Below are 24508 nucleotides of genomic sequence, written 5' to 3'. Positions count from 1 at the left end.
CTCACTGCCAATATTTAGCAAGCGCAGAACAGCAAAAATTGAAAGTACAAAAACTGAAAATTGAAGTACTTATCACTTTTATTAAATGATGTGAGCCCAGACATTTATTAATCATGGAACATTTCCACAAACTATGAAGCAGTGTAGCAGTAGCTATCTATTCTTTTGACTGGTTGGATTTAAGTTATTTTATTTGCAAATCCAGGCAGCTAATGTAGTCCCTTGGTGATGAGCACGTATATTTTTATCCCACATAGGTAATTTATAAAATGCATTCAGAGTTGCAATTGAAACAGTCTGATATTTCTGCATCCATAACTTTGATCTCAGCTTGTCTGGGATATTGTAAGTGATTACATGCTAAGGCTAATTTATATAGCAAAGATTTTTTTTTTTGCTATACGCATGAGAATTATATGCGTGAACTTTGTCTTTCAAATGACTTAATTGTATGTACACATGAAAATAATTTTCTCCGTGTACAAGCTTGTATTTTAAAGGCTGCCTCTTCATGTAACTTTTGACCTAGCTTATAACCTCAACAGTAAATTAGTATTTACAGAACTAAAACAACTCACATGATTTTGCATAATTGTTCTCATTTATGGAAAATACTGTGCTTTAGCTGACTGAAGCTTTCTCCTTGTCAAATACTGGCAGATAAAACCCCATGTAAAACATGCCTATGTTCTGGCATGGTACGACAGCAGTTCTAGCAAAGGGGAGAAGTACCATCCCAGCCGAAGGCAGTGTGAGTGTCATCTCTTCCACGCTAATGCTTGGAGCCCCAGCACACTGCCATCTTCCCCAGCAGCCCACGCAATAAACTATATTTAAGTGAACCTCCCCTCCCATAGCAGTACTTGCAGTCGCACCCAGCTGTTTATCCCATTTCGGAAATAATTTTAAAAGGGGTGATCTCGGCCCTGAAGTTGTGCTAGGATAAGGACTAGGGATGGAGTGTGGCCAAGGCGGCGTAGTCCGAGGCTGGCCCAGGGCAGCCGCCGGCGGCTCTGCGGGACACACGACCGAGGGTTTCCGTGGCATTTCCAGCATTTGGCAATTTGCTGCCCACAGAAACCCTTGGTGACCGGCGCCGGAGGGGAAACGCCCCCCAGCACCCGGAGCTGCCTACCGAACCGCATCGTACGTTCCCTGCCGCAAGCCGCCCGCCGCACGGCCAGCGCCCGGCGAAAGCGCGCTCGCTGCCGCCAGCTCCGGGCGGACCCGCTCCGCCCGGCTCGGCAGCGCGACGGCCTGGGGGAGAGCCAGCGGCCCCGGGGCGGGGGCGGCAGCTCGCCTCAGGGCACCCCGGTACGGCGCCCGGCCGCCCCCCGCGCGCCAACCGCCCAGCCGCCCCCCGCGCGCCAGCCGCCCCGCGCGTGCCAACCGCCGCTCGCGCGCCCAACGGCCGGCAGCCGCCCTGGCTCTCCGGGGCCCTGGCCGCCCCCCGGACGCTGGCGGTGGGCCCGGTAGGGCGGGGCGAGGCGAGGTGCGGCCTGTGCGCCGGAAGTGAGTGGCGGGGGGGGGGGAGCCCGGAGCGGCGGCGGCGGGCGGTGGGGCGGTAGCGGCGTGGAGGGAGCGGTGTCTCCGGTGTCGGCCAGGGACGTGCTTTGGCGCCCGGGCGGAGGCGTGTTCCGCGCTGGGCGGAAACAAGACACGGGAAAGGAAGGGAGCGGCAGTGGGAACCGGTATCGGCGGCCACCATTAGCGGCGGCGGGAGGAGGAGGAACAGCAGCCGGGGGGTCTGCTGGCGGAGCGGAGCCTGGGTGCCGCCGCCGGCAGCGAGCGGGAGTGTGCCCGCCGCCTCGCCCCTCTTATTTTGAGGGGGCTCGCCGCTGCCCGCCAGCCCGCCGGGGGCTTCCTCGGTGCCAGGGCGAGGTGAGTGGTGGAACCGCCGCCTTGTCGTTGTTTTTTGTTTTTTTTTTTTTTTTTTTTTTGCGGGGGGCGGCGGTGGGAGAGCCGGCGGGCGTCTGCCGGGCCGTGGCGGGCGGGGGGCGGCGTTTCCTGCCGCTTCCCCTCAGCCCGCCGGCGGGGCGGGGGCCGCTGAGGGATCGCTACCGCCGGGGGCTGGGCGGGGAGGACCGGAGTGAAGGAGTGTGAGAGGGGCGAGGATTTAACGCCCCCTCGGTCTGTGCCCTATGCCCCTCCACGCCCTAAACATCGTCCGCTGATTTTTTTCAAGCCGGCTTTGCAATGCTGATGACCGGTGGAGGGTTTTTCTGTGCCTGTGTTTCCCCTCGGCTTTTCCCTGTGTAAGGCATGCCTCGGAAGAGGCTGGGAAGTGAGCCGGGGATGCGCGAGGGATGTAGTCGGTGGCATCCAGACAATGTCAGCTTGGGTGAGTCTCCACCCTGTGGAGCTGCAGGCAGTCGAGTCCCCTGCACAGGCATCGTCAAGTCTCTCTGTGCCGGAGAACAAAACACGCTCAAACCCCTCTTTCCTGGTGCAGAAAGGAAAGCTTGCTTTGTATTGTTCGTTACAATGTTTTGTTTAAAAAAAAAAAATATATATATTATATATATATATAAAAAAAAAGACCTGAAATCTCTTAAGCGTTTTAGCTGTACGACTTGCTGAGGGCAGGCTGGTTTATGGAGAGCCTCCCAAGCAAGGCTGGTGTCTGCATTGGTTTCCATGAAGATGGGGAGAGATTTTTTTTTTTTTTTCATGGGAAAAATCATTGATGCTGGGAGGGGAAGGAGGAGTGTATACATGAGTGTCACATGACCTGTGTAAAATTCATATAGGTATACTCCTTTTTCTCCTTTATTAATGACAGTTATTTTAAGAAACCAGTGACTTAACTGTTCATTTTGGAAGGTTTTATTTGTTTTGGATTTGTTATTTTGTGTGGCAGAAAATAGGCATCTCTGTGTTTGGGCATTTCATAATTTTTAGTAGTATTTCAAGTCTTTTTATGTTTTTAGTGGGTTATAGGTATTCAGAAAGGGACAAACTGCACTATGTGTAGTATAATTCCTCTGTTATTGGAAGAGTACAGGTATACTCGATTTGGCACAAGTATGGTATTTCATATGGCTAATATCTTTACACTGCCATTCATGTGATGGAGAAATGGGGAACTACTGTAGAATTACACCCACTCTATTTTAAACAAATTGCCTTTTTTTGTCTGTTCCCCCTCCCATGTCATCCAGATAGGGCCACATTAGCTTGTAAAACACCTTTGAGCAGAAAAATTAATTTAGAATTTTTTTGATGAATGAATTTAGATGTTTGTTGCAACAACATGTCTAAAACTGCAAATCTGCCTATTTTACTCTGTTTAATCAGCTTTTCTCTGCTGAGAAGTTTCCTATTAAAATAGAGGAACAGAAAAATCACTTGCTAAATCTTCTTGAAGATCAAAAGCATAGGTCATAAATTCCAGTTGTAAGGAATACTTTACACATAAAGATGTAGATGTATTCGTATTTAATATAATGATATCCTTCTTGGGTGGGTGTGATGGATAGTGGAATATAGAACTGTTTTTCTGCACCTAAGTTGGTATGTGTTTTTTCCTATCAGTGGGTGACACTCAAATTACCTCAAAAAGAGGTAAGTGGTATTAAGGAATTTATTTACTGCCCTCCAAAATTTTTTGTTTTCAGATAGATATTTCCTTAAAATGGCTTGGTTTTTAGACTCATACAACATGCGATGAAAAGTCTTTCTACCACTGTTTCTCTGACTCAGTATGGGATGACGGAGAGAAAAGTATTGCTAAGAGATAAGCCACAGCTCAGGAAAGCAATGTAGTGTACCAGTTGTTAATCTCTCAAAAGAATATAAAAAGTAATGTGAAAAGGAGCACTGACAAATTTTATATACTTGTCAGTCTGCCTTCCTTGCATAATATCTTGAGGCCGCTGCCTTCAGGTTTGACTTTGAAATAGTTTTTTTCCAGGTGAGTAGTGCATTGGCATAAAGTGTTTTGAACTTCCTGTACGTTGCAGCGTGTTCCATTCTTCATAAGGTAAGCTGTGGTACAGAGAGCACCTGTTGGTTTAAAGGAGTGTATGACACTGTCAAGGTAACTTTTGTAGGTAATGGTTCAATTTGATTGATTTTAAGAAGCTTTATTTTTCAAGACAGTGTCTCAGTCTTCTGAGTATCAGCATATGTGGATATTGTCTCATTTCTCCCTTCCCCCAAACTGATGTACATTAAGGGTACAACAAAACCACTGAAAGTTTTTAGCTGTTAAGCTCTTATGTTGTTTCCTTATTTGAATTTTGCAAGAATATAAACATATGCTCCTTTATCTCTTCCTTCAGTATCAAGATTTTTAATAAAATCAGCCAGCTTTTCTAGCCAGAAATAGTTACTTCTTTGTGCTCTTAATTGAACATCTTTATGCTGTATTAATCTGATCTTTACTGGTCGTACAACTTGCCTTCCTTCTTCAAATGTCTTTCAGCCACTGGAAGGGAAGAAACTGAAACTCTATCAAACTGGGACAGAATTAAATCTGAGTGACTAAGCCACTTAGGCAAATACTAAGGAGAATAGTGCTCAAGATCCTAGCTGCTAAGTAATTTATATCACATTCTTAATAGTAAAAAAATCCAAATCTCTTTGTTAAAAATGAAGCTGAAGGTTGCAAAATAATCACACTGCCTTTTCTGTTATGTTAAACAATAGTTTTATTACTGAATTTTCAAGTAGTACTGAAATAATATGTTTCATAGCTTCCCGTTAACATCTGACTCTGCTGATTACATCTAGAACTTGCTATGGGCACTTGCCAAAGCCAAAAATGTCCAACTTATATTTCAGCCCCCAACAATAAACTGAACACTTATGGATGCTTATTTTGTGACGTTTCACACCCTTTCTCTGCAATTCCTAGAAGAAAACATGTATTGATTTACAGCTGAATCAGACAATCTCAGATAAACAAGCTTTATAAAAAGGGGCAATCCAGATCTGATTTATTACTGAGGTTTAGTAATATGTAAAAATGGCAGCAGACTGCTGAGTAGTCACATTTAACGTGTTTCTACGTGTAATGTTAATTTTGTTTAAGGAAATGTAACTTACAAAACCAAACTTGTATTTGTTCAAAAAGGATTCAAAAATACCTCTATCATAATTGTCAGTCACAGATTTTGAGTGAATACATGCGTTGAATGCTCTCCACTGTTAGGAATGTCTACGAGGTTAGGGAATGCCAGTGAAGAAACTTGCACTATAATTGCCTGTTACAGTTGTTCTTCAGATTGGCAAGGGATTCAAGTTTATTCTTGTTAATCTGCAAGCATTATCATCATTTAAAAACTGTGTACATTGAAAATGGCATATTATTTTCAAGAGGTTAATACTAGAAATTGTTAATAACTATCCAATTAAGCATATCCGTCCCTGTGAGAAAGACAAGTAAAATTCCATGATGGTTCAGGTTGCTAATAATCATCCTCGTAGTTGAAAGTCTTATAAAGACTAGGAAAAGTATCTGCAGCATACTTCTTAGGCAAATTGATCCAGATATGTTGGATGATATTTTTTGACTTTTCAATGAGTTAAAGTCAGTTCTCTATTTTGTCCTAAGTAGTAATTTTTATTTATTTGCTAGGACAGGCCTTAGTTGAAGTGTTTAATGTAAGATGTTACACAGAATAATATTTTTGTTGAGGTTTTTTTATAAGTCTATTAATGAAAAGCACTTGAAATATCTTGTTCTGTGAGGTATCACAATATTTGTTAGTAATTGTGTAAGGGAAGATGATGTACACATTTGAATTTGAAACTGACCTGAGGTTAAATATTAGGAAAATTAATTTTTGCTGATTTATTTCATAATGTTGAATAATAATTTCAGTCCTCTATAGAGAGGACTGAGGAGGGAGGAGGAATTCCAGAGCTACTATAAAAATAGTTTCAAAACTTTAGTCATAGAACATAATTTTTACCTGTTACTGAATTTCTAGTCACAGAAATTCATCAGATTAATTTAAATTGATGTAATCAAAAAGGTGATTGAATCTTCATTGTCTCTGGTCTTTCTTTTTAGGAGAGCAGTGTGTAAGGTGAAAGTTTTTATACAAAAGTATTACAGTGAGTCTGGTGAGGGAATTACTATACACAGTAGCAAAACTGTTATGATATATTTACTTTTCTTGAATAAATATTTTAAAGTGTTCCAGAACTGAAGTTGTTACTGGTAAAAATGCACTGATGTTGCATAGAGAGAATGGTAAACTGGATGAGGATTGTTCTCATCTTGTGTGAAAACTATCTTAAATATCATTCCTTATTGGAATGTTAATGATGTGTTGTTCTAATTGTTGTATTTGACATCTGTTGAAATAGTCTTGTACTGTCTAAGGGTGTCAGTACTCTGTCAATTTAAGTGTTTAGAATAGTAAGTTGTGTTCATAAACTAAAACAGTTCTCTTTTGCTTAAGCTATATTAAGCACAGATCCAAACCACCTTACTATTTCCTACTATTTATTACAGCACAATAGCTGATTTCTAGCAGATCAGGATTTGAAAGAAACAGGAGCAAAAAGTGACATCATTCTCCAGTTTTGTGGCTTTCATCAATTTTACTACTTGTGTCTGTATTTCATTTTCCTCTAAAAAAAGTCTTGCAGGAGTTAAATAGAGAACCTGATCATTTCTCTCAAATGCACGTATGAAGTGGAAAAATATGCTAAATAAAACGTATGCAGAAAGGGGCTGGAGGGAGACTAATTGGCATCCTTCATCCTCACTGATAACTTTACCCTTCAGAAAGCTTTGGGAGCAATGGCGTGGGGACTGGCAGAAACTTCTGTTCATGTGGTAGTGAGAGCTGAAGTCCACTGCCTATTGCTGGTGTTGCGACCTTTGCTACTGCCAGTGCTGTGATTATTTCATCTCGTCCTTCCCTTTCTCCGAAGACTTAATAATTTGCTGTGTTTGTAGGACCTGGCATATATCTTTGTCCTTAAGTTTAACTGCACTGCACAGAGTTGAGATGTGCAATACAGTTACTTGTTGAAAAGTTGCTGAGTTGATTCTTGTGATATACCATTGGTGGAAATACAAATGTTCAGAAGGCAACAGCTTGCATACATGCTTGCTGGCTTTCCCTCTCTCCTCTTTCCATCTCTTCATGATGTGATGTCACTGATAGACTTCATTATAGATGCTATAGAAGACAGCATTAGCAAAACAAATGCGCAGGTACTTTGGTGGACGTGAAGTTGCTCCGTGTGTTGTTATGGCTGGAGTAGTAACAGGTTTGCAGTTCTCCCTACTTGCATCTCCGACAGCACTGACCCGGTCCCAGGAACTGTATGTTCCACTCAGTATTTTTCCTAGTAGGTCACTTAATGAAATGGTGCTAATAAGAGCAATTAGAGATTAAGAGATGCAATTGAAATTAGAGACAATTCATTTTTTTCCATTACGCTTTTCCTGGCAGAAATATTCTTAAGTCTTATTTAGCTTTAGTGATCACTAAACTGTTGTGTGTTAAAAATACTCTTAAAAATAAGAGTCTGGTGAGATTTGATGCCTGTAAGTTCTGTGATCCCGTTTACAGCATGGTCCACAGCGTGCCAAGTTGGTAAAATTGAAGGGGTGATGAGTTGCAGTGAAAGGTTCTACCTTTGGGGAGTTGTTGAGAGAGGAAGAGAAGCTACATCCTTGTGTACATCTTCCTAGACCATGATTATATAGTTTTGCAAAATTAAAGGTTCTTTTATCTCTGGGATGTAAAAGCATTTAAAAAAAACAAAAACAAAAAACTTCCTTCCAGGCTGCAATTTGCATCTTATGAGTATTAAAAGCCATTTATCCAGGTTTTCATAATCTGTTGTAGAAAATACTTTGCACCATGATTTTGTAAATGAATTCATTTTCATATCTAGATGTCAAATGGTATCTATACTTACTCAGGCAAGCTGATTTACAAAAAGGGGGATTGGTTCTAGCTCAATATTGAAAACAGTAAGTGTTCAAGATATTTTCAAACATTTGAAGAATTTGCAGCTTAATGATAATCTTCCAAAGATGAAATTGGCATGGGAAGTTTATTCTTTTTGCAGAAATACTGTACTTGCATACTAATTACCTTAATTTTAATCCTGTGTTTTTTCTCCTTTGTGTCTGAGCTCATTGCTTTTTACTCCTCTTTATGGTTTAGAACAAGGAGTATTGAAGGGAATAGATGTACTCTCTCACAAACATGAAACCATTTCATTGTGACTATGACAGTATTCCCTCAGGTTTTCTCATATCATTTGCTGAAAATACACTAAGATAAGTTAAGATCTGAAGTTTTAAAATTTTTGTTAACTCTGAAACTCTGTCTACAAGGAGAAAACACCCTATGTGAAATAAATGGCGTATGTGCTCTAGCTTCCTTCAGAAGTGAGGACAATGTTCACCGCCCAGGGAGGTTCTTCACATTTGTTCTATGGGAAGTACATTACTGATGGATTGTGTGTGGACTTAAAATAAAGTCTCAGTCTTTGGTATTGCTCTCTTGGCTGTTCCTAGGCAATTTCCCGCTCATGTATGCTTGTTTTCTATTTCATCCTGACTTGCCTAGTTCATGCCTGTATAATGAAGAGGCATCTTGCATAGGATTTTTGATTCCAAGCCAGAAGCCAAGCATTCCAAGCTCTCTTTATTTATCCTTAGTTATCTCATTTATTTATTCTTGCTTCCTTCTTTTCTCTTTGCTAGAAGGATCACTGTGATCTTGTTGCACCATTCAAAATTGAGTTAATCATTGTTGGAATCTGTTTCAGTATACCAATGCAAGTTTGGACTTTCCAGGTGTCTGTAAGTGTTCTTCTTCACAGGTGACTAAAGACCTTTCACACAAATTTCATAGAGCAATTTAAAAAAATAATTCCCATAGTGAAAAACTCTTTAAGTTGTTCTGAGCCTTTAAAGAAAAATGCCTTATAGACCTCTGTTCTCCAAGGAAGTCATCACTTACCCCTTTAGTGCATGACTTAAGAAAATGACCTTTTACGTGGACATGTAGTTCTGAGTGGCTTTGATAGAAGCATGGATGATTGCACACTATTTCTGGAAAAGCACTCTGCAGGTTTGTTGTGTGCGTCAGTGACCAACATTTCTAGTAGTTTGTATTTTAGTTAACAGTACTTGTGCCTGAGGGCTTAAGAAAAGCACTTGTATCTATTAGAAAGTGGCATTTTATTTATGGGGGAGAGGGGGAAAGCCAGTAGTTTTCACTTACTAATAAGTTTGCAAGGTAGTAATAGTGACTAACACTCGTGAATCTCTGAGCGCATCACGGGTCAGGAGAACAACTCTTCCTGAAGCTGGGTAGCAGAATTTTTCTTTCACTTCTACTCAGGTATGTCTATCAATAAGTAACTTAGTGATATCTTATGATCAGTTCTGTGAAACTGAAAGGTTATTTGTCAGATTGATGTGAGTACCAACAGTGAATTCCTGCCCAGGGAGGAAGGAAAGGAATTATTTTTGTAAATAAATGTTCAGTTGTTCTGGATTAGAGGCCTCAGAAATTCTTTCTAAGAAGCATAGTGGAAGTAAGAAGTCTCATTTTCAGCAATTACATGGAAGGAGAAGGAGAGTCCCATAGAAAAGCGTGAATGTTGTCTTTCTTTCTGGCAGCTGGCAGAGGGGAAAATTGAAGTAATAGGGAAATGAGTGAAATTTTTAGGAGGAACCATATATCCATGTCACAGTTCTTCAAGTGAAATATGCAGTGTCTTTATGAAGACTACTCTGTATTAACTAAACTCCAGTTGATAGTGCAGCATACAACTTAACCTTTTGTGCTTGCTATCCTAGTTAGTGAAAATCAGAGACTTTCTTGTTAAAAATAGAATAGGAAACAAACCCCCAAAAAGCCCCACTCAAGTGCTTGTGATTAGCTTGAATAAAACTTTTCTATTTTGATATTGCTTGTTCATGTGTAGCTTGAATCTGTGCAAAAACTTCAGAAGATCCTCAAAACCAACAACAATTAAAAAAAAAAAAGCCTTATAATTAGTTATTACTACTTGGTAATGAAAAATCTTAAATTATCTTTTATCAACTGGAATGGAATATTCCTGGAATGACTAGTGTGCATTGTGGGGTTGAAAGTCCAGTGTACAGCAAACAAAGATTTTCAGACTGTGCACTTTCAACTTCAGTGGTGTTTTATTTCTGAAATGTGATGACTTGGGTGTCTCTCTTTTTGAGAAGAAGTCTCGCTTAATCTTCATCCTCCTGAAGTACCAGGTAGTTATTTACAAGTGTCATGTAGGAAGCTAGCTTGGATAGACTGCTACACCCAAAAGTCTGGGGAATGATTTTATGTGTCTCTTTTTTTTTTTTTTTTCTAGGCCTAGGTCCTTCAAAAGTATATTAGATTTATGTGGCCTTTACATTTAAAATACACGTAGTGTAGGAAAAAAACATTGTCACTTGACACAAATGACTTCAATTTAATGTACAGGCTGTCTGCTGTCATTGTCATGAAAAGAGTTTAAATGAACTGCTATAGCTTGCTTTCTGGCCTAAAGACTGACCTGAGTGCAGTACTTGAGACATGCTGTTGTATTACATGTGACTTTTAAAATTATTCCTCATATCTAGTACCTTCTGATGATTACTGTTTTCCACTAATTCTTGTGAAGCGTATACTTTCTTATTTTGAAGATGATAACACGAATCATTATGTCCTTGTATAATGTGACCTTGGGCCAACCTCATATCTTTGTACACTGTGAAGTAAAAGGTGCATTAGCATTTGAGAAATGAGAAGTGAAACAAAATAGTAATAAAATAGGTCTAAAGTGTTTGTAAAGAGGAGAATGTGCTGTAAAGCAATGTCTTCTTAAGACTTTATTTAGTTTCTCGATTTTGTAGAGATAAAAAAAACACCCTACCACCTGAACTTGGATTCCACCTCTCCATATTCCCTCCCCCCGCCCCAATCTTGGAAGGTACACGATCTTCCTTTTGTTTAAAATGTACCTCACCTGAAACTAGAAGGCCAGAAGTCTTTAGTTTTCTGTGTGCTCATTATTAACCTTCTGAGATAAGGTTAGTCTGTCTTTTGATACAACTCTTGACAGGCTGTGAACATTTGAGAACAACATTTGTATATATGTGATCTCATGAAATATCGTAAAACATTACAAGATACTGATATGTCTTGTGTAGTTCTAGTTAAAGCTTCCTAAATTTTTTATTTTTCTACTTCAGAGTGTGTTGAAAAGCAAGATAAAGGGCCAGTTGTTCTCTTAAGAAAACGTTAAAAATTGCAGCTGACCTTATGTTGTCTGCATTCTTTTTGCCTTCCAGTGTGGATTTAAATATCTGGATTTACAACTGCGCATGCTTTCACTATGTTATGATGTGCCATAAGAGTTGAGAAGGCATAGCCTACTGATAAATTCAGCAGCTGCTTCTTCATTCCTAAAATTACTTTTGCTGGACTACTTTCCTTACAATGTTGGTATTTTAGCATGATTCAGGCAGTATTATTGTCAGGAATGTGGAACTAACATATATTCAAAAGTAGGGCTTTTCTTATTTTTTCAGTATGATTAAATACATTGTTTTCTATCTGGATACTGTATATAAAGTATGCATCTTAAATCATCACCTTTTATCATGTCTATTCCAAAACACTCAGACTGAATGAGGTATTGAACTCTTTGGACTATAGTGACAGCCAGTGTGACATCAAAACAGTGGTTTCTAAGGTATGAAGTTGGTTTCTTTTAGTAGAATTTGGAATACGTAGATGGTTAACCAGTTTAAAAGACCAGTTATATTATTTGTTCACCTTTGGAAAAGAAAATTTAAAACTTTGCCTGACATGACTCATTGTGGATAACTAGTGTTGTGATGGAGTCATCTGTTAAACTAAAGAATGCTACTTTGTGGGTGAAGGTCCAATAAAAGGAGCCCTAAGTTTACTTAAAATTTGTTCTGTAATTTCTGAAGTTCTGCTTGCATCTGTAATGAGATTAGTAACATTTCACCAAGAAGCAGGGGTGGGGCAGGGGCATAGCAGCAGTCTGGTCCTGCGTGCATCAAGAGTCGTCTATGTAGTTACATGGAACTAGTTTGAATGTATGGTTTGCGGCTTGTATTTCAACACTAGTAAATAGTGATGATCTTCCTATCATCAGGTGTGCATGCAGTAGCCTGGTATTTAATGGAATTCAGATTGATAACTATGTAATTTTCATGTTTTTATCACCACTATGCTTAATACATTTTACAGATTATGCTTAGAAAATCTGTTTGTAACTAACTGATCTTTTCTCTTTCCAAAGATGAGCAGGATAAGCGGTGGAATGATATCCATGACTCCGCATTCTGTAAAAAATTTATTTGTGCCCTCTTGTGTATTGCTGATCTTTTATAGTCTTGAGGAATAGGACATTATTTAAGAAGAGGAAGTTAGGTCTGCCACAGAGGAAGCATTATATTATGGATTAAATGCTGTCCTTGTCATCTTTGAATCATACTTTTTCTGCTCTCCTCTTACATGCATGGTTTTTTTCTTTATACAGTCTTCAGTTCTCTAGCTGAGTTGCAGACGAGTGGTTGTGAAGGTTATGTGTTTAGCTCTCTTGTCCTCTTTTTGGGGATTGGTCTTGGAATGTTTGCTTCTGAAATGCTGCTTGATTTGAAACTGGATAGGTAGAAAAAATATGGGGTTTTTTTGTGCTCAGTTCCTTCCTGCACTTAGGCTTATGTTTGCCTGCGTGCTCTTAAGTTTTGTTGGCTAGAATTGTCCCACAAGAGATATTCTGTCCAGTTCTCAGTGGACATAATACTGTTCCTTGTGTTCCCCATCTCCAAATGCACATTGGGGGAGGTTTGAAAGTGTAATTAGGTAGGCTAGTCCTGTGCTTTGTGCATGTTCTCCTCAGCTGGGAGAAATTCTTTAGCTAATGCACGAGTTGAAAAAGGAGACAGAATTTGCCTTCTGTTACTTGATTGCATTTTAAAAAATATAAAATGTATAGTAGAGCTGGAAAGAAGTACTGTTAGAATTGACCTTAAAGTTACTACTTAGTACAGTAGGTTGCGAATGATTCCACAGATGTATTGCTGTTATAGTTGTTTTCTTCTGAGAGAAGGTTGTGACATGAAATGAGAAGTTAAGGCCAGGAATAAACAAGGTTTTAGGATGCATCCCTTTTTTTTTTTTTTTACAGGTATTTCTTCATAAATGATATTGTGGGGCACCCTCTGGCTTGTGATAGAGCTGTTTCATCTCCAGATCTCATAAGTGGTTGCACCGAATTGGATGGAGACAAAGACATAGAAATAGTGCGAGCGGCCAGGCATGGATTCCTGGTAGCTAGTCAGTTCCCCTAATAAGTGTGAAGGTCCACTGGCAGCTTTGACAGAACAGCTGCAACTGCTGTTATAGCAGTATATAGCAGAACACCTAGTTCTCGAGTCATTCACTGCTTATCTTTCTAGCTACTGTCCTGTTAAAAAATGAAATTTGGCTAGCTTCTTGGCTAAAAAGTCCATGTGCACCTTGATGATCAGTATTTCAAAGAGTGGTTATTACACTAACTTTGCCCTGATTACAGTTTTGTCAGGCTTTTGATATACTGCTGTATATTCAGGCAATATCAGAATGTGATGTTGAGGTTTTAGAATACTGTTGAACAATGAAAGGAGGGCAAAACACATGACCCATGTCTTCAGCTTTCTCTGAGTTCAGTAAAACTGAATTGTTTGTACGACTTCCTTCAATATGATGGGAAAATTGCCCAGGTAATTGCTTCCTTATTTATATATATCATCCTTCAAAGTGTGTTGCAGTGTATTTCTGTCAAATGCAAAAGAGCATCTTCAACAGAATGCCAAATCCAACTGTATTAGAACAGAAGTTACTTCAGCTTCACCAGCACAGTTTAAAACCCAGCTTGTGTATAAGTAGTTTAATACAAAAAAACCCAACCAAGCCAACCCCAAAACCTAACTACATTCTGTGTGGAAATGTTCTAAAAGATTTATTTATTGAGTTTTAAGTATGTGAGGACTCTTAATAATGGATTATGTTGGTAATACAACCTGCTTCTTGTCTAGTGCTTTGTATGAGCAAGTGTGCAAAAAGTATACTGGTATAAGTAAAAGTAAAGTTTTTTTCTTTTCTAACTTTCTGACCTCTAATATGGTTGCAAGTAGAAAGTGATAGCAGTGAGTACTAGGAATCCATCCTTGGTCCATGTGACCAGCAATGTTTAGCACTGCAACAACAGCAATGTATGGAAATCTTTCCCAAATTTCTTCCACTGACTTTTGGGCTTGTTTTTCTTTTTCCTACAGATGGTGGGCTTTCCTCATTTGTTTTAATTTACTTGAAAAGGGGTGGGCAGTCTCATGTTAGGGTTTTTGTTGTTCGTTGTGGGTTTTTTTTTGTTTTGTTTGGATTTTTTTGTTTCGTCTGTGGTGTGTTTTGTTTTTTTCTTTTTTAAAGAAAAAGCTTTTTAAGGTTTTCCTTCCAGTCTTTGAGTTGTAAATTTTAAATGGCATACTGCCTTTTGTACGTGTGTAATGTTATTCAATCCCAAGTATGCTACTGTGAGTCTATTTCTTGACTTTTTAACACTGTTTCTTTCTGATATCATTTCCTCTTGGAAAAAGACAACCTAATTCGTTTTAGATGAATTGGAAGATTTATATAGAGAAATTTGGATTTTCTGACTTTGCATATACAAACTGCTTGGATTGTCTGCTTCACCCTGCAGATAGTGTAGTCTTAAGTTTTTTCTTATGATGGGACGGAGAGGTCTTCTGCCTTCTTTCAGTACTTGATTGTAAGAGGGGGGTAGTGATGTGTTTATACTTATGTGGGAGCTTTGCATCAAGGAATATCCAATACCATAATTAAACAATTGGAATTAGTAATTTCAGCAGTTTTAAAGGCAGGACTTGACAGTAGGGAGAAAACTAATTTATGAACATTGTTTTTATTAATAATAAAATTTAGTAGAACTTTTAAACTGTTTTGTTAATATCTTTAATTTTTATACTGCATGACTTATGAACTGAACTTGTGGATGATTTCTGTGTTTAGACATGACTGTTAACTAGATTTATTGATTTATTTTACTTATATTCTGAGGTTATTTTGGGTGCAGCATCTGAAATATTTTACATAGTGGTGTAAACAAGCATAGGGGATTTTTTTAAACTTTTCTTTTGTATTTATTAGATGTTTGGGTTGTCCTTGACCTGACTTAAAGCCTGATTTTTGTCCCACCGCAATCTGCAAAATCAATTTGGCAATCAACTTCTCGATGTTCAAATTTATAAAAAAGTGTAAAGAGACTAAATGCACCAGCATTTAGTGATGAGAGAATTTAAGAGATTAAATGCACCAGTCCAAGTTCCACCTTGGACTTCCAGAGGGCGGACTTTAGCCTTTTCAGATCACTGGCTGGAAAAGTTCCATGGGAGGCAGCCCTGAAGGGCAAAGATGTTCAGGAAGGCTGGGTGTTTTTCAAGGAGGAAGTCTCTAAAGCCCAGGCGCAGGCCTTCCCTGTGCACTGTAAAGCGAGCCGTCGGGGGAAAAGGCCAGCCTGGCTGAACAAAGAGATAGGGTCACAGGTTAGGGAAAAAAGGAGAGTTTATGGCCTTTGGAAAAAGGGGCAGGCCACTCAGGAAGATTACAAAGGTATAGTAAAGTTATGTAGGGAAAAGATTAGAAAGGCCAAAGCCCAGCTAGAACTCAACCTGGCCTTGGATGTTAAAAACAATAAAAAGAACTTCTATAAATATATTAATAGCAAGAAGAGGACTCGGGAGAACCTCCATCCTCTATTGGATAAGGGAGGTAATGTAGTGACAAAGGATGAGGAGAAGGCTGAAGTCCTGAATGCCTTCTTTGCCTCAGTCTTTAGTAGTAGAGTAGGGGGTTCCCTAAGTCTCCAGACCCCTGAACTAGCAGACAGGGGTGGGGAGCAGAATGAAGCCCCCATAATCCAAAGGGAGGTGGTGAGGGACCTGCTCCAACACCTAGATGCAAACAAGTCTATGGGACCAGATGAGATCCACCCGAGGGTACTGAGAGAGCTGGCGGAAGTGCTTGCGGAGCCACTCTCGATCATTTACCAGCAGTCTTGGCAAACTGGGGAGGTCCCAGCCGACTGGCGTCTAGCAAATGTGACGCCCATCCACAAGAAGGGTCGGAAGGATGATCCGGGGAACTACAGGCCTGTCAGTCTGACCTCGGTGCCTGGGAAGGTCATGGAACAGATCATCCTGAGTGCCATTATGCAGCGCATGAAGGACGCCCAGGTGATCAGGCCCAGTCAGCATGGGTTCACGAGGGGCAGGTCCTGCTTGACAAACCTGATCTCCTTCTATGACAAAGTGACCCGCTTGGTGGGTGAGGGAAAGGCTGTGGATGTTGTTTACCTGGACTTTAGTAAAGTCTTTGATACAGTCTCCCACAGTATCCGCCTGGAGAAACTGGCTGCCCATGGCTTGGATGGGAGTACCCTCCGCTGGGTTAAAAACTGGCTGGAGGACCGGGCCCAGAGAGTGGTGGTGCATGGAGTTAAATCCAGTTGGCGTCCGGTCACGAGTGGTGTCCCCCAGGGCTTGGTACTGGGACCTGTTCTCTTTAACATTTTTATCAATGATCTGGACGAGGGGATTGAGTGCACCCTCAGTAAGTTCGCAGACAACACTAAGTTGGGTGGCAGTGTCGACCTGCTGGAGGGTAGAAAGGCTTTGCAGAGGGATCTGGACAGGTTGGATCGATGGGCTGTGACCAACGGGATGAGGTTCAACAAGGCGAAGTGCCAGGTCCTCCACTTGGGTCACAACAACCCCAGGCAGCGCTACAGGCTTGGGGCAGAGTGGCTGGAGAGCTGCCTGGCAGAAAAGGACCTGGGGGTGTTGGTGGACAGCCGGCTGAACATGAGCCAGCAGTGTGCCCAGGTGGCAAGAAGGCCAACAGCATCCTGGCCTGTATCAGGAACAGTGTGGTGAGTAGGACTCGGGAGGTGATCGTCCCCCTGTACTTGGCACTGGTGAGGCCTCACCTTGAGTACTGTGTCCAGTTTTGGGCCCCCTACCACAAAAAAGACATCGAGGTGCTGGAGCGGGTCCAGAGAAGAGCAACAAGGCTGGTGAGGGGTCTGGAGCACAAGTCTTATGAGGAGAGGCTGAGAGAACTAGGGTTATTCAGCCTGGAGAAAAGGAGGCTGAGGGGAGACCTTATTGCTCTCTACAACTACCTGAAAGGAGGGTGTAGAGAGGTGGGGGTCGGTCTCTTCTCCCAAGTCACGGGCGACAGGACTAGAGGAAACGGCCTCAAGTTGCGCCAGGGGAGGTTCAGGCTGGATATTAGGAAAAATTTTTTCACTGAAAGGGTTATCAGACATTGGAATGGGCTGCCCAGGGAGGTGGTTGAGGCACCATCCCTGGAAGTGTTCAAGAGACAGGTTGACGTGGTGCTGGGAGACACAGTTTAGAGATGGTGTTGCATTTTGTTGTTTTGTGGGTGTTTATTTTTGTCAGTTAGGTTGATGGTTGGACAACCTAGAAGATTCTGTGATTCTGTGAGAAATGCTCAGGGATTGTTAAGCTTACACATATAGCTAGGATGTTGGTGGATATTGTTTTAAATGAAAACGTTTGTTATCATTTGACCTGTTTAAAAACCATTGCTTTGAATTATGTCAAATCCTTTCAGCCATTGAGTCACAAATAACGTTATTCAATCTTTTATTCCTCTCCTAATACACCTCTATGCTATGAAAATTCAGATGCCTTGTCTGTTACTTCCTCTATTACTTTATATTCAAGGCCCAAAGTTAACTTCTCTCGTTTGTGGTTAGAACCAACCAGCTTGTCTTTTGTCAGGCTGCAGTGTGAGAACCTGTTTTCCTCATAGAACATTTTCATCTGAAGTCTAGTGTGGCATAAGCCCTGTTAGATCACTAGAAGTCTTCATGAAAAGCATTGATGAAAGTGTTCTTGGATGCTAGGCTTAAACTCAAAGGCACTGATCATGTTCTGACAATGTTTTACTGAAGTTAGACTACCCATTTTAAAATCAGATTTCATTATGTTTGTTGATTTTACTGATGTGCAATACTAGTTGAAAAGCTGGAGTTCTACCTTGCCCTAATTTTCCAGCTTTTAAGAAATTCCTTGTTTGTTTTGATGGTCAGGAACCAAACAGTTTCTTTACAGTTTCAGGTATCCTTTTACTATTGAGTAGAAGAAGGGGGGTGATGAATGTCGGGAGATACCTTGACAAATAGCTGCATTTCTCGCTACAGGATTGTGTTCTTTTCTCATCGTTCTGCATGCTTTAGAGTTAGTCAAGTGAACTAGCTGTTGTGATGTAAGTGAACGAGATGAGATGCCCTGACCTGTATGAATGCACTTTAACATGCTTCTTGTGACTGAAAAGGAGAAAGGGGGGGGGGTGGGGGAGAAAAGAAAAAGAAAAGAAAAAGCAGGGGTGGCTATTTAATAGCAAGAGCTGTAATATCTCATCTTTGAGATGGAATGACATCTCTAATTCTGAAGGGTGAGGATGAATGAAGTCCATCACCTGTATAGATTTCAGGACCTCCAAAGAAGCAGCTCCATTTCATTCCAGTGTTCCTCTCCTGCTGACGGAAAGAGCTATGTGGCACTATCAAATGCAACATGCCTTTACAGTCTAGACATTGTGCCTGGCAGAAGTTATTAATAAATAAGCATACATATTATATATGCTAGTAATTATAATCTACCTTTACAGCAGAGATGTGTTGGGATGCAGGGAGAATGTGCAGAAAGCTCCCAGTGGAATGAAATTTATAACTCTACAAAAATTATTTCTTTTTTTGGCTTGTGAACTTGTTCTGTTTTGTCACAAGATGGCCCTTTATGGTATGCTAGGCTGTAGCTCCTGTCAGCAAAACTTCATAAATCCTTTGGAAAGCTAGTAGGAAGAAGTTGCCAGCAAGACTTAAACCTGAATGGCCATTTAGAGATCTGAAGGAAGACAGAAAACCAATAAAAGGCATGAAATAATAAATTTTTTTTAAGCTTCATTGTAAATCCTTTCAGGGTGCTGCTTTTTTTTTTTTATTTAATTCAACTTGAGATAGAGAGCTAAGATTCAAGTGCAATAATCTTTTCTACAAAAATGAAACTTAGAAAATCTTCCAGCCAATTCACACCTCACTGTTAGCAACCAGAAGAAATGAGATTGTAGGGTAATGGAATGTTCCACAAACTTCTGCATCTGCATAAACTTTTTCATAGTAGACAAACACAGCTTATTTTGCCTTTAAATATTGAGGTGCTAATGAGGTAAGAGACTTATTGTAGTGTGGCTTTTAAACTGGTGGCTGTCACCTACATTTCAAATAGCTGCTTTTCCTGCTTTGTGGTTCATTTTGGGTACAGCAAATTAATGCCGATTAGTTGCCAACCCTTGTCCTTAATAAGATGTGACTGTGGTCCAAGTAATTACCATTTCTAGTGTCACAAATGACATTCCTTATACAGTGTGGTCAACTCGGTACAGCTGCTTTAGCAGTAAAAATAGTCATTGTGGTACACATTCCACTTTGTGTTGTATTCTGTAGTTTATTCATCTGGCTCTACTCTTAAAGAGGTCTTTATACCAAAGAAGATATTTTTGAGGAAACAAAAATAATTGTTCTTTTGGGATGTTCAGAGAAAAACTTCACTCTGAGGCGTGCCAAATTGTTACACAGCTGTTAAGATCATATAATGGTTTTTTGTTTGACTAAAGTTGTAAATACAAACTTCCTTCCTCCTGCATTTATAGTTAGTCTAGCTGTATGCAGAATTTGTGATAAATCCCTTCCAAATTTCTGTTGAGGGAGAGTACCTATGAAATGCTTACAAACTTCAACATGCAGTTTATATTTATAATTTTCTGTGAACTAGAGATAACCTCCTCCCCTCATCCTGCCAGAAGAATGTATGTCTAGAATAAGAATTTGTCCTGGTTTTATGTAGCAGAAAAATACTCATCTGTGAGAATTCTTGACTGGAATACCCTTAATCCTGGGAGGAGTTCACTGTGGTTAAGTTGCAATAAAGCATACGTAGACTTCAAAAATGGGCTCAGAGTGTGTAGTGGGTTCCGTTTTGTTTGTGTATGTCAGGTATTCCTGCATTTGTTGTGAGCCATGTTTCCTGCTGCTTTCCAAATTATACAGAAGGAAATGACAGCACTGGTTCTCAGCCTTGTGGACACACGCTTAAGTATGTTGGAAATGAATTGAGACTGGCTGCAGTGATACTGTAAACTGAGGTAGTATTTTGCCTTAGGAAGGGCATGGCTCTTTGAGTATTCACTATGCATTCAGTATGCAATTCAGTATGCATTAGTTTGCATTCAGTATGCAATAAGTTTGGTTTTAGCCATTTTTCTAACAAATTTTTAATGCTTAGAAATTGTTTTCATATAAGGACATGAATTTTTATCTTCTCTAGGAAAAAATGAGGTAGTGTGTTAATAGTAATACATCTATAAAATGTTTGGGTTTAAAAATAATATTGTATTATCAATATGTCTGTAAAAAGTAGTGTTATTTGGTTTTTCTTTGTTTAAACAATATTTTGGTAGTAACATCTGTTGTGTGTCTGAAGCTGGTCACCCCATTTCTCTTTGTCATTGCTCATGGCAGAATTAGAGGCAGTCAGCTGTGTGCTGGTGGTACCAGCAGATTGTGCATACTCATCTGAATGAAGCCATATACAAACTTTGAAACAAATGTGACCATGTGTATCATGGCGTAATTTTTGTATGAAGACTGCATAATGTTTCTTGCACTAGCAGGAGAAGGAACCTGTATCAACTAGTTAATATATGCTTCAAACAATGAAAAATTGAAGTGACTTTAACTTCATGCAATTGGTAGTAAACTGCATGATTATAGCTTTACTCAATTTAGATATTCATAGAATATCTGAAGTTGGATCATCAAGTCCAACTCCCTGTTCCTCACACTACTGCCTAAAAGTGATGTGACTTAATAGCATCACATAGACACTTCTTGGACACTGACAGGTTTGGTGCCTTGATCAGTTCCCTGAGGAGCCTGTTCGACCACCCTGTCAGTAAAGAACCTTTTTCTAATGTCCAATCTGAACTTCCCCTGATGCATCTTCATGCCCTTTCTTTATACTATTTCATGTAGCAAAGGAGTGTTTACATCTAAGGGAAGAATGTCTTGTTTGTTCCTGATAATTTGGGAAAACTTGTTACAAATGCAGGCTTGTTAAAGTGTAAGTCCTTCCTTTCAAATTTTACTTTTTAGTGGAATTTGTGTTGCAACAGGTATTCATTTGTACCTTTATGTCATCAGTTCTGTGATGCATTTTGAGAGCTGTGCCTTTGCTCATGCACAAACATTTCAGTGTTACAAATATTCACTAGAGTAGTCTGTAGGTAAGTAACTTACATTGGCAAGAGATCTTTCTTTTATTTTTTCATAAATAATATATTTTAAAGTTTATGCATATATGTATTTACAAACACAGACGTGCTTATGTGTTATGCCTTTGGGCTGGTTCTGAGACCACCAATTCCACAGATATATGCAAAGTCCTGTGCTTATGAAATAAGTTCTTAGTTTCCACAAATGTTTGACCAGTGCTTGTAAGCATTAAAGGAAAAAGTGCAACAGGGAAAACACCATTTCTGTATTTAGCCTTTAATTTGGAAGCTCTCTGTAACAGCATGGGCATGCTGTGTTTTCATATCTTGTGCTTTATTGCTGCAAAGTTAATGCTGGAAGTTTTCTTAATTCAGAATTATTACTGTATTTATGGATGATAATGCTCTATGTTTGTTTTTTTTCCAAATTGTTCCAACTTCTGTTTAAATGTAGTCTTCTCTAGGGGCTAACTTGATATCTGAAAAGCACTAAAGCATTAAATGCTTGTAATGAAAAGTCTGAGCTTGAAATGTATTTGTAGCTAAAGTAATTCATTATGACTTGTCATTTTACTGATTTGGTAAAACTGATCCAATTTTAATATAAATAAATGCAAATGCAGTAAAATCATAACTGTTTTTCAGTGTCATGCATATGTGTTTGCATATGCCTTACAGTAGCTAGCATTTGACATGTTCTCTGTACTAATTGGAAAGGTAGTTATTATGCACTTAAGAATGTAAGCAAAGTGTTTGAATTTTTTATTGTACACTCTGTGAGCTCTAAGTGGAGTTGCAAGTGACAGATGAGCCTGTTACAGGTGAACTTGCTGCTGCCAAAAAGGGGAAGTCCCACTTGTTTCTTTCTCTATCCCTTCTCCCAGCTGTCTGGTATGAACTGAAAGAATGTGTTGGCTCTAGTATTTGCTCAGGGAAAGGGTAATTTCTGCTTGCTAACTCAGCAGAAAGATAACTTTGGTGTTTGGAGTGTTGAGTGAGTGTTCTAGTGATTTAGAAGGTTGAGCAGTGATGTTCTGGAGCAAAGTGCTAGTGGATGGAGGGGGAAGGAGAGAACTTCCTTTTCTTGACAGCAATGAGGTATTAGACTGTCTCAAATTTAATGTGTAAGCTGTTGTTTTAAACTGTAAGACAGGACCTTTAAAAAAAAAAAAAAGAAAAAGGAAAGCTTGTAGACTTGTAGAAATGTTTTTCCAAAAACTTCTTTGGAAAGAACTGTAGACAGTTGGCTCTGGAACAGAAAGAAAGATAACTTTAAAGTTTTGTTACTTTTGAAAGTTGTCAGTGTTTTCTAAATGCAAAGAAAAGATTTATCCAAAATGTGTTGGTTTTCTTTTTTTTTTTATTTTTTTTAATGTTGCGAAGCTCTTAAATGCCAATAGCAATAATAAATTGCCTGAATTTCTCAAATGCTTTGCTAAAAATAAGCATTTGTAGGTTTACCCAGCTGATGTAGTTGTAGGTGTGTTTGATGAATGAGTTGATCATGCAGCGTAAATGCAGCTAGGAGGTAGGCTGCCCCTTTCACAATAGGTCCTGAGAATAGGTCAAATTGAAGGATTTGTTGGAATTATCTTAACGTTTTGGTGCTCAGCTTCTTCACTTGAACAGGTAGTATATTTATCTCAGGAGAGGACAGGAAGGAAGAAGGAGGAAGCATGTGCTGCACCTTCTGCTTTCCTATATGACTGGAACTGTTGAGTATGCATAGCCCAGTGTGTGCTTGTAGGTGAATTTCTTTCTGAAGGGGCAAGCAGAAATGATCTACTAACTTCAGCGTATCACACAACCTGCTCTCAGCTTTGTTTTTCCTGGGCAACTGGAATGTGATCTGTGTAAATTATTTTGAAAGTTATTCCCCTGTCTATCTTGAGAAACAGACAGAATGAATTAATCTCTGACTTTTTGCTAAGTACCATGTTCCAAATAAATACAGCATAACGGAGGAGAGGTTCTGTGGCTGTCAGGAAGGATGGCAGTCAGAGTAGCTGCTATCAAAAGAAATATCCTGCATTTTGCTGCTGAGGATTCTGTGGGAAGGCGCTGTGTGGTGAAGACCATGAGCCATCCTGTAGAGTACTATTCTTCTTAACTTCTTGAAAATTGCAGGTACTCTTGATGTTCACAGTTCGGTTGTGATAGCAGGGTATCTGTCCCTCAGACGAATGCCATGGAGTATCTCATTCCCATCCCTATGAACTTGTGTTTCTTAGCATGAAAATGAGACTGCTGTACAGTATTTTTCAGTCAGCGTGACCCTTACTAAGAGGGCCTGATGCTCAAAAAGGCTCATTCACTTTTTATAATTAAAAAAAGTTGCATAGAAAACAAGTACCCATGTTACTTTCAGATGGCTTTAAAACTAGCCATAAATTATATCAGTCTGATGTAAAAAATATGACTTTTAAAAAACTTTTTTGTGAACTTTAAGACTATTTTAGTCAGCCTTTGGAGTCTTTTTTCTCATGATCTAAGTCTGTCTTACCTTGGTTTATCAATATAACACAGCATCAAACAGATTAGAGATAAGAATAGTTGAATACTGAGTGATAAAACTTCCAAGCATGTTTACAAGTAAAATGTAATGTGAAACATAATGCACAGGGTATATATGTCTGTGTGTATAATAGCTGCACTCAGCCACCTGCTTAGAATTAGCCTTCACTGAATAAAAAAATTCATTAGTTTAAAAGTTTGGGGAGGGAATTAGTTTTAATCAAGAAACTTTGTGGAAATAATCTTGAAACATGTTCATGAGTGGCAGTATGGAGTCTGTTGACTCACTTGGTTTATTTTATTTCTTTTTTTCCACAGTTGCAGTAGCAAAGCACTATACTGTCTTTAGTTTTCATATGCAAGAAAAGTTCCATTCACAAAGCTACCAAGTGTGGTGGCAGCAGACTTTACAGTAGTTGTTTATGAGACTCAGGTGCTGAGCTGTATAGACAATGCTTCTGCAGCTTAGGATCTGAACAGTGTTTCTTAGGAATGCTGACCTAATCACATGAATGTAAATCCTTCTGTTTAAAGTCCTTCTTTAACAAGACCCAGCTGTCATCCCTGTCTTCCATGATTGTTCTACTGTATAGAAA

The 24508-nt window shown here is 39.6% G+C and overlaps 1 protein-coding gene across 1 annotated transcript in view; it reads left to right on the top strand.

Annotated features, from left to right (window-relative positions):
* Nucleotides 1-1529: 1529 nt before the first annotated feature.
* Nucleotides 1530-24508, top strand: part of RAPH1 (Ras association (RalGDS/AF-6) and pleckstrin homology domains 1) — a 96323-nt gene continuing 73344 nt past the window's right edge. Inside the window, exon 1 of the mRNA XM_074145606.1 lies at nucleotides 1530-1881. The gene's annotated coding sequence lies outside the window, so the exon portion shown is untranslated. The remainder of the gene's footprint in view (nucleotides 1882-24508) is intronic.

Source organism: Numenius arquata, chromosome 3 (genome assembly GCF_964106895.1).
Source record: "Numenius arquata chromosome 3, bNumArq3.hap1.1, whole genome shotgun sequence".
Lineage (NCBI taxonomy): Eukaryota > Metazoa > Chordata > Aves > Charadriiformes > Scolopacidae > Numenius > Numenius arquata.
This window is presented reverse-complemented; position numbering and strand designations above follow the sequence as displayed.